This window comes from Photinus pyralis, unplaced genomic scaffold, assembly GCF_008802855.1.
Source record: "Photinus pyralis isolate 1611_PpyrPB1 unplaced genomic scaffold, Ppyr1.3 Ppyr1.4_LG5, whole genome shotgun sequence".
Classification (NCBI taxonomy): domain Eukaryota; kingdom Metazoa; phylum Arthropoda; class Insecta; order Coleoptera; family Lampyridae; genus Photinus; species Photinus pyralis.
In genome coordinates, this window is record NW_022170596.1 from 445,844 (window position 1) to 457,371 (window position 11,528).

Sequence of the window (11,528 nt, forward strand, 5' to 3'; positions counted from 1 at the left end):
TGTGTAATGCTTGATGGAATAATTTCGTCTAAATAATATAAATTAAAACAAAGACATTCTAAAAATCAATAGGTTGTACATACATATACTTGGTAAATATTTGCTTACAGTTTTGTTGTTTGCCAACATTTTTCATGACGCAGGACGACTGTTATTGATAAACACATTAATTTCAGTAATAATTAGTAATTTATAGTAAGTTCTGGCAAAGATGTAGATAGAACAGATAGACATAATGAATAGGAGAAATGAAATACTGCAAAAATTAAAATCCAACGCAAACAATTAATGATGTAATATGGCCTTGAATAAATTAGCGAAATAAATTTGCGTGTCCAGAAAATATAATGTCATGGGCTCATGGCTCACTTTCCACGTGTCACAAGCGTGCGTTTGGCACCGCTTCTAAAATTTATGGGCAGGATAGATTTTAATTTCAAGTGCTGCCGTTAAAATGGTTATGAATTTCGAAGTTTTGCAAGTGACAAATATTACCTATTTTATTTGCGAAACAAACGCAAACATTTACATATTTGTAAAGTAAGCAATAACAATTTCATTTATCGTGCAATTTCTTTTGAGCGATATTCGCAATTACTTCATTATTTACAAATAAACCAAAAACTCGGGGCGATTATTGAAATTTTTGCCACGCAGTTTATTTTGCCGTTTGTGTGCGGGATGCGTACGTAATAATTGTTTAAACTCGAAATGAACCATTTTACGTCTATGGTGAACGATTTTTTTCCGATTCTGTAACATGCGTCAAGTCAATTTACTCCAATTAATTAATTGAGCCAATTATGAGTGGCAATTTGAAAATTAAATTTGAATAAAACCTGGTAAATACGTTCATATCTGAAACCTTTGACCAATACAAGTTTTTTTAGCTTATATAGTGCATCTATTTCAAAATGAACCGGCAATTGTAATTCGTCATTTTGATAAGCAATCAAAAATTGCATTTAGATAGATATGGGAAACTTTAATTTAGAGGTTTCGTTTTAGCATTGACCTGCAATTGTGATTTTTAGCGCATTTTTGAAGAATTAAAAAATGTGCTATTGTTTGCGTTTAGTCCGCCCGTCCGTCCGTCTGTTGTCCGTCCGGACCCACCTGCGGTTTTGAACTACTTTTAGGGGAATGGTGCTAAAGTCCTGGAATTTCTTGCAATATGTAGGTGTGCCAGACGGGCATGAAATTTCGGTGTCTCAAGGGGGAGCCCTCCCATGAATTATTTCCTGAGGTGCTGTTTTTGAATGTAAAACCTACATAACTTTTACATGCGACAATCAACTGGTTGCCAAGACATTTTTTGGAAAGGGGGGGGGCGGAGCGGGGGTGAACCAACCATAGCTTCCTCCCCGATTCCTTATCGTGATTGGATATAAATAATTCCTTATATCTCAAGAACACATTGTCGGAGGATGGTACTCATAAAAGGCGATTGAGGCGTCTGGAAGAAATTATGTTGGTCATGTCAAAACTACGACCGAATATCTCGAAAACACTTTGTCGGAGAAAAGTATTGCGTAAATTGGTTATACATAAACGGCTAGTCAACACAAATATAGAAATAAAAAGAAGTAGAGAAGGGGAAAATGTCATATGATCAGCTAAATGTCACATTTGACGTACCTACGTTAAAAAAATGTTTTTTATACGTACGTCAAATTTGACATTTCGCTGATTATATTCAAACAGCGAAGTTTTTAGTAGTCGGCTTTTGCTGTTTAATTTATTATTGTTAATTTTTCGCCGTTTAATAATTTTTGCTTTGATAATGGTCTGGTGATAACCAGACCGAAACATATGTCAGCCATTGTACATCTTAATCTGCAACAACTGTAATACCATAGCAGAAATATAAATTTAATTGGGGAAGACAACATAGTGTGTTTCTTAATATTCAAATCCAATTTGAGATGACGGAATTCAGAAACCTAATTATTAATGTAACATAATGACTTTGTTTAATTGTTTTGTTTTTGACATTCTACTGTCAAGAAAAATTTCCGCTGGAATTACTGGAATTTCCGTTAAAATCATGATTTAATTGGCTCTTAATTAAAAGGTGCACCGTAATATCCCAAGTGCATCGATATAGCGGAAGAAATGTTGACCTTTTGGTTAAATGTTTTGGGTCAATTTGCCAGCAAAATTTTGGGTGGAAAATGGAAAAGAATATTTCTTCTTTGCAAAACAATTTGACGAAAAACGACAACATAGGTAAATCAGTTTATGTTTACAAATGTTGACTTTGAAAATACCTAATTGCTCAAATATAATTAATATGGACAGTAGAGGTGGGTAACCATAGCAATTCTGGTTAGTTTACTTATAAAGGGTGGCGCAATGGGTATTGATCGTTTTAGGAGTGTTATTATGGCTATACTAATATTAAACGACTAAGGTCAGAAACATATATTTTTATTACACATATAATGCAGTTTTAAAACAAATATTATTTTTTATAAAATAATGTCTTTAAGTGACCACCACGTTTGTCTAAACATTTCTGCAGTCGTGAATGAAAACTCTGTGTAACTCGTAGCAGCATCTCCTGGTTTATGGCTCTGATTCCGCGAGTAATGTTGACTTTTAAAACTTCTAGCGTCTGAGGTCTATTTTCAAAAACCCTAGCGTTCAAATATCCACATAAGAAAAAGTCAGGGCTGGTCAAATCTGGTTTGCGCCGAAACTGTCGCTGGAACTCAATAACAGACTCCGATCGGTGATACGCTCTAACGCAAAAGGTGCGTTGATTCATCACTGGGCGGTTGATTTCCTCCACTTTACTCATATTTGGATAGTGGCATCTCAGAAATCGTCAATACCCATTGCGCCACGTTACATAAGGAAATAATCAACTTCATGGCTCGTTACACAAATGACTGAGTGAGGATCAGATCAGTCCTGATGATACAAGACCATGGTTTTAAGTTTACTTTTTCACACGCCGTGCGTACCATCGATCAAATACGCACGGGCATCAGACGAAGACCGACCATTAGGACTGATCGTCAGTCGCTTGTGAGTCTAAAATTCAAAAACGCGAAAGAATTATTGTCACAGATAGTTTGATCAATAAAATGTGAAAATCCAATAATTTTCGACGAGTCATGTAACACGCTAAACATCTATTTCACTTTGATGATCATCCCTTGCTAAGGTAAATGTAAGAGGTAAGAAAATCGGTGACATATCAAAAAGCCCTGAAATGGATTAGATAACTCGTGTACAATGAGATTCGCTTTTTTGAGACACTGGATTCTTCTAAAAGCGTTGGTATCTCTACAGAGGGTGCAGTGTGCGCCCTCCTGCGACTTCCTCAGTACAAGCCTACTGCGAGCGTGAGCAAAAATTCGTCCCCTCCTCATCTCGGACTTACATTTTGTAAAAACAAAAAGTCTTTAGTTGCAACAGAAGACAGAATCGATTGCAAAAAGCTGCGTCTGTACTTCAAAATTGCAATACTTTGAATTACGAAAACGGGTGCACCTCTTCAATGTAAGGTAATGCTTTAAAAATTATCGTATCCCACTTCGGATATTGTAATGTGAAGAATTTCGACCTATTTTTCACTTATCGTCATTATAACTTCTTCAAAACAAAAGCAAAGCAAGGATTTTTTCCGTTTTCCTTCCGCCTACCATACTTGAACTTCTTGAACTAACTCGCTTTGTTGGTTGCTGACGTGCGGTTTGAATTCGTGGATATCGCGTTTGCGTTGTGCGCAGTTACTTTAAACTTATTGATTACGTTAAAATGAACAGCATTTCACAATAATCCGATATGAAACTGAACACGAACGTGTAAATATGATTTTACGCACGGAGAGTTTAGCGTATTCATCCCAGGAGGAATAGGAGTACGCAATATTTATATTAGTAGGAAAAATTGCCAGATTTTAATTTCTAAACTCGCGCTTGCGCCCTGCGAAATTTACCGGATTCACTTCAATAACGGGAGTTCTCGGATTTCGTCGACAGGCGCTGTTTGTTGATGTGAACGACCCAGCTTTTGTAATTATATATGCGTACTTGCTTGCTTTGTGATAATGAAAATCGCGGGAAACCGAACTGTCATGTAAAAATGTACGAGTGACTAACGCCACATGAGTTTCGTCGCGTTGTATCCGCGTTAGAATATAGAATGATAGAACAATCTTTAAGTATGGTGACGCATTTAGTTCAGTGTAAGTGCAATGGTACAATCAACTGCCAAAAATCCACTAACGGGGAGCTGAAACATGACGATCTTGCGCTAAAGGAGCCGATTTCGACAGTATGCTCAACGGAAAGCACAGCATTTATGACTTGGAACTCCATTTTGAAAGGGTTGGTCTCGCATTGCACCCAGCTTTCTGCTTGCGGGAGGGATACGTTCAGCAACGCGTTCGCGCTAAATTGGCGGCAAACGGATCATCGAAAGGTATTAGCTCCCTTAGCCTTAAAACAAAACGCTGACAATATTATCGCGGGAAATTTAGCTATTAAAAGAAAAAGCACGGCTGACTTAGAAATTTTGGCACCACCCAGTAAAAAACCTAAACTTGACGTTACATGTGACACTTTAAATTCTTGCAGTGTCTCTTTAAAACGAACTTCAGCTAGAAATTTAATTTTACAGTATAAATGTGTTAGTAAAATTCCGTTCGTTAAGTTATTCGACGTACTTAAAGAAATTCCCCAAGAAAAACAAGAAGAGAAAACCGTCGACAAAAATGACTTTATGAGTATGTTCGAATTGGACACGTTGGATAATACCAACACGAAAACGATCGAGGAAGTAAAGACCACCCATCCAATTAAATTAACAAAAACCGTAGCTATCCCGTTTTCCTCAATTTATGGCCGTAAATTGCTGTTGAGGGAGCGTCACTGTTTGCCGGAAGATGTCGCCCTGAAAAAAATCGAACGCACCGATTGGTACCTAAATAGAGACGCACCAAGATGCACCAATCACGATTATCCTGTGGTTAGCTACGATAAAAGGTCTCGGTATACCAGAACATACACATATCCCAAGAGGCAATTTTACCAAAAGCACAAATCGTTGAAACAACACTTTTTGGAGTACGTTTGCAAACCCGTCTGCGTCAGGTTGGAGAGGATTAATGTCAGCTCGTTTGTGAACAAGCCCAGTGAGCCGGTTCAACAACGGACAATCAGTGAGGCGACTATTGTCAGTGCAGTGGACGACTTTGCCAGTATTCTGGAAACGAACTCCATTATTTGTGAAACGGTATTAAGTGATAGTGATTTGGTGAACGCAAAAAGTGTAGATTTGGAAAACTTAGTAGGTTTAGCTGATGACGATTGTTCAAAATGTTTAGGTGTAAGTGTTTGGGATTGTAACTCATTCTCAAAAGCAATTCTAGATGACACCATATCAGAACATCAGCAACTTCGAAGGTCACCAAGGTTGATTGCTAACCTGTAATTAGATAAACATTCTTTTCACTAATGTGAAACATATTGTAGAGCTGACACAGCTCAGTATTATATTGTTAAAGGATCATATTGCTTCCGTTTCACTTTGTGCCTCAAGAAACTGTTTAAATTATTATTTCAAAGACCAAATTCCATTAACAATCTGTGACATATCAATTATTTGTATCCAGAATAAGTTTTAGCTAGATCACCATTTATTCAAGACTGTAATGTTGATCACTATATTTTGTGATAATAACAAAGATTTAGTTTTAATATTTATTCAGTTAGATTTTCTACTTTATTAATATCGTATTATTTATTCAACGTTGATTTTATAGCATGTAAATTCTCCCAATATTATTAGATTTTCAATACTAGGGAGTTATTTTCAATCAAAAGTTTGGCGCACAAATATTTTGTTAGTACTTAGTACAAATGCTAACTATGTGCAATTCCTGACAAAGAGTTTCAAACAATTTATTATTGTTAAGTTACAAATTTTATAAAAGTTACGATTTATTTACTATTGAAATTTCATGTAAATAAATATTTTTGTAATATACAAATCTATTGGTTCATATTTGATTTCTTTTCAGCTTTTTCGGTTACATTTCAACATTTATTTGCCATGTGACAAACCAATTTACATGATGGTTACCTATTAATTATTTTCGTGAAATGTACCTAAACATTGGCAGCTGGATTTCGTTATTTTTTGTACAGGTAAGTATCAATTGTGGAGTTTGATGAAAAAAATACGAGATGTTTTATTTTGAATGTGTATTACTTTTACAGATTGTTCCAGGAGAGCAGGTACTAATCCCAACTTTTTTGTTATTTTAATAACAGAATAACCTGTTTTTAATTGAATCTATTGGGTTTTTGGGTATTTTGGTAGGCAATTTAACTTACAATGTTTGTGATACGTTTGTTAATTCACATTTTTGTTCAGAATTTCACTTTCCTATAAAATACGTATTTGCCTACAAACGTATAGAAAGTTAATTTGAAAACCACTCTGTTGAATATTGATATACCTAACCATTTTGCTTTGTTTTAAATAATTTCGCTGTCGCCAAGTTTCTTAGTAACATACTACATATTGAATAAAACGAGTTGTAAGCTGGTAGTTTCTGTTGCCAAATAAACTCGAACTGTTATTAGTTGTTAATGTCAAAAGATCCAAGCGTGAAATCGTTTGATTTATTTCTGTTCGCATTGCTACTTTACAATAGTTTGCTGCTGTTTTATATTGTTCCTGTGGGCTGTGTGTGCTTGTCTTCCAACGCAGCGGCATCTACTCTACTACATTCTTATATGAATGCAGTATAGTGCTCTCCTGAAGTTGGCCGTGATTTTTAGAAACTGAATTTTCTGAAATGGGCAAGAGTGCACTGGAAACAAAGTCATTGATTACACTGATGTGTATACAATGTGGTCCATTTTCGATGGGCTTAAAATGGGTAACTTTCTTATTAGCGCAGATAAACGTACTCGAGACTCCTTTTTTCATGTTTATTACCGTTACCAGAAATAAGCTGCCGTCTTTTGTTGTTTCACTCGGAGAAAAACTGAAAAATGACCGATTCCTTCAATTTGCTGTAACTCCTTTATTTTTGAAGCTAGAACAGCATTATTCAGGCACTTTTTAATCTAGAAATCAATGCCGTCAGTCGTTTGTTACTAGTCCTTTTAGTAACACAAAAGTTGATTTTTTTAAATGGAAGTTACAGTTTACCATGGTTTTAAAAGATTTATTGTCTTACGAGCGAACCCAAAATGTATATATCGTAGTTATTTTCAATATTAAGCTCTCTACAATAAATGTTTCTTATCAATACATCGTGTCTGAAAGTAAATAACAAAAGACGGTCAACTATAATTTCCATATAAAAATCAGCTTTGAGTTGCAGCGCAATTAGTAAAAGGTCTAGAAACAAACGACTGACGGCATAGAATAAACAACGTTATGTCGATAATGAAAGAAAAATGGCAGCTGGGGCTACACTAAGCAGACGGATGTGAGGAACACTTATTGCCGATATACCCGGCAAAGACCGAGATTCTTTTCACGAAAAAAAGAGAGGCCGGGCGTCTTCGAGTTCTCTTTCAAACGAATCCCCAGTTTCCAGAGTCTGTGAAATATCTGGATAAGTATAAAATTAGACAACAAACTGAACTGGAGGAAGCAGAGGCCGTCACAGGACCGTTATGAAGCAAAAACCTACTCTTTCTAGTAGGAGGATTTTCTGGCCATGAATACCGATCCGTGCTACTATGGCGAAAGAACAATTAAAAACCACTCGGATAAACAAGATAAACAAAAAGTGTAGGCATTACAATGCATGTAATTACCAAATTTGTTAACTGCTACAAGAAGCAAGGCCACTGTTTTCGTGTACACAATTTAATATAAAGTGGCACACTTTTACTGATTACACGGTAGAAGTATAAACAATAACAACAAATTTATATATATTACTCAATGCATCAGTTTGACGAAATTCCATTTGAAGCATTACTACAATGATAGGTAAGCCTTGTGGTAAACAATTGAACATATTTGCCAGATACTTTACTTTTGGAACTGTCAAGTTAGGAGAATCAACCGCAAAAAGATCTTGGACAGGAAGAATGAGGTTTTCGCGGTATCGTGACATGTCCGGCTATAATTAACTTAGGTACCTTTTCTGCTAATCACGAGGATTCATTGCGTGGATTGCGGAAGTGTGCACGTGATGAATTATTTTGCATGTTGAGCATCCTATCCTATTTTGAGTCAGAGTCCAGAAAAATCCCTTTTGTCGCTATTAAAAGATTTCCAAACTACTCGGGTTACTTTAATAGTCCAGTCAAATTACGGTTTGGGCTGGATGTTGTCATTTCACGCAACGAAACCAAGTGTGTTGTATGTAAAATAATCCGCTGAAACCGAAAATCATAATCCCCCTGGTCGGAAACTCCCGGAACATATTGTTATAAAAAAAAACGAAGAAAAAATGGCAAAATGTCGCATTTGACTTCAATTGTTGTCTTAGGGTTCGACCACATGTATAAAAATTGAGAACACTCTGGGAGTCGCTTAGTGTGAGACAAAGCATAGTTTTTTTAATTTGTTTATTTAATTAATCAATGACTTAGCTACGCTAATCGGGTTTGTAATATTGTTTTGTCATCAAAAGAAGTGACACGCGGATTTTGAAAAATATCGGATGAATTTTACTTGTAAAGATTGTTAACTTTCGGGATTCCTTTTTGAATTTTTCCGTAAACACAATAACATTTGAAAATGAACGCTTCCATTCCATTCCATTCTAAACAAATTCATTTCTCTTCATTTTTTCACTTAGAGCAATAGTTAACGAGATAATTGAATAATAAAAATAAAGGCAAAAATAAATACTTAATAAAAAATAAAGTGAAATGCGAAAAAAACGAGGTTTTTCCATTTTTTCTTCGTTTTTTCTTTATAACAATGAGTTCCGGGAGTTTCCGGCCAGGGAGACAATGATTTTCGGATTCAGCGAATTTTTTTACATAGAATACACTTGGTCTCGTTGAGTGAAGTAGTAACAACATCCAGTTTAGACTACTTTTGGAGTTAATTTCACTGGACTATAAATGTACATTGAAAACTTGGAAAGTACCTACTCGTCAATTGTTAGTATTATGCAAAAATTGAAAACTAATACGGCCGATTGGCGTAAAAAAATTTTTCTACAAAAAACTTTAATACATTTTTGGGGGGCAAATATTCGCATGATATGAATTTTACATTGAAATCCCTATGATGCGTTACGCAAGTCACCACCCTGTATATCAAAAGACCAAAGTATATAATTTCCTCCCCCAGTCAAGTTTGCGACCAGACGCGAAGCGGTGGGTCGTAAGTGACCAAGGGAGGAAATTATACTTATTACTTTGCTCTCGTGGTATATATCTGGTTTTATCTTCGCGTTCATAAATCACTTACGTTAAAAAACAGAGTATCCTTAACACGCAACGCTTGGACAGATCAATTTACCCACGATCGCCTCGCCCATTGTCATAGTAATCGGCTGTCAATACTAACAAATGACGAGTACTTTCCAAGTTTTTAAATTTTAAATGAGTCTTACTATAGTGCCTCGTAAATGAACTTCTTTCATTTGAGGTGATTGTTTAATTGCATAAGTAAATGATACACTACATATGTGTGCTACTCCACCCAGTGCTGGCTCGTCGAAAAAAAAATGGGTGAGGCATCGAGAAATTTACTTTGTCGCTGGGGTAACTGCCGGGTGAGGCCAGGCAAGCACTGACTTTGCCGCCCGAATGAAATTGTTTGTTAATTGGTTCTTTAATATAAGTAGGTACAACCAAACAACGAGATCGTAGAAATCAAAAAATGACGTTTACATGAGCATACAAAAAACGGAAATTCAAACAAAAATACCAAAACAGTGTAATAATATCTATATTTATATAGGAACTTTTCTTAACTTCTCATTTGCAAATGTTAACAATACCATCGAGGTCTATTTTAGAACATAGTTCATTTTCAAGGGCCAGATCCGTTAATCTGTCCTGTGTCATTGTTGAACATAAATAATTTTTCATTTTTTTTAGAAAGAACGTTCTCCACTGACCACAGATAGTAGTAGTTAAAAGTATGGTGCGTTTTCACGCTCATGCAATTTGCACAAATTGACTTCTGCATGCCAATTTGTGCAAGTAAATTGGTGCATGAAAACGAAAACTGTATACTTGCGCAAGCCAGAAAATTTGGTTTGAGTAAAATGTGAATGGTCAGATAATTTGCTTGTGGTTGGTGCAAATCCATGAACGTGTAAACGACACACCAATTCGACGCATGCTTAGAGGGTGAATAATAGTAAACCGAATTGTTGTTCCGACGTGCACGTGGCTTTAATAGACTGTGTTGTACGTTATTTTGTGTTTTATTTGTGATAACTAGGGCTAGGATTTTGATAATTTTGTATCTTTTTTTATGAAAGTCTGAGACATTGCTCTGTTATATATAAACGTGTTTCAGGATAAATTGAATGAAATGACAGCAACTTGTTTGTGCATTTTTTGCATTATTTGCCATTTGTGAGCAATGGGTCATTTTTTGCTAATTTTTACGGTATTTTTAGCATTTTTTGAAGTTTTTGTGTGTTTTACTTTGAATTTTTCATGAATAGCGCTAATTTTTTTGATATTTTACGGTATTTCTCTTGGTGAACTTATAAACCTTTGTTAAAGTTTTATTTTTCATGCAGTTTTAGATTTCTAAAACACAATGCAATATTTGTCTGTTCTCGGTAGTTCCGGGTATCTTTACCTGTTTAGGAATGAAGCCTAAAACCTCCATTATAAGCTAAATGCATAGTTAACGTTTTCTTGGAACGTGCTTAACTGCTTAAGTCATCCACAAACGAATGCCCACTAAGGGATTAAATTTCTAGTTTTTACGACTGGCCTGCAGAGAGTGGTAATGAACCACCAATGAAATTCTCTTATCTTACCTAATTGCTTCTTAACATAATTTTGCGGTCTGATTCAGTTTCATCAATAAATTTATTTGTTATTTAAAATGTCATCTTTTTAGCGCATTTCCACAAAAATAAAAAAAATGCGCTATTGTGGCCACTTTGTCCGTCCGTCCGTCCGTCCGCTCGTTTTGCGGCGCTACTAGTTCTTTATCTTAAGAGCTATTGTTCTACTTTTTTCGCTATTTGGTTCGTTATGGTGTCGTCTTGCACCAAGGAAGGAATTTTTTCTGTACCGCTTACAAAAAAAGTTATTGTAAAAAAAACAAAAAACCGTCAATTTACACTTTTGCCGTTTATTAACGATCCTAGAGATCGTTTATAATTTTGCATTGCTATCTGTCGCCTGCCGGTTGGTCTGTCCGTCTCTTCCTTTGTCTGTCTGTCCATCTATCTGTCCGTGTGAACGATAACTTTGTTTAGAAATGTTCGATCGCTTTTACATCTCCGTTAGTTATGAACTGAATTGCATGATATTCAATATGGGCATAGCTTTAGCCATATAATACGCAATGCCAAAAGTTGAATCGAATCGATTCAAAATTCACAGTGCCCT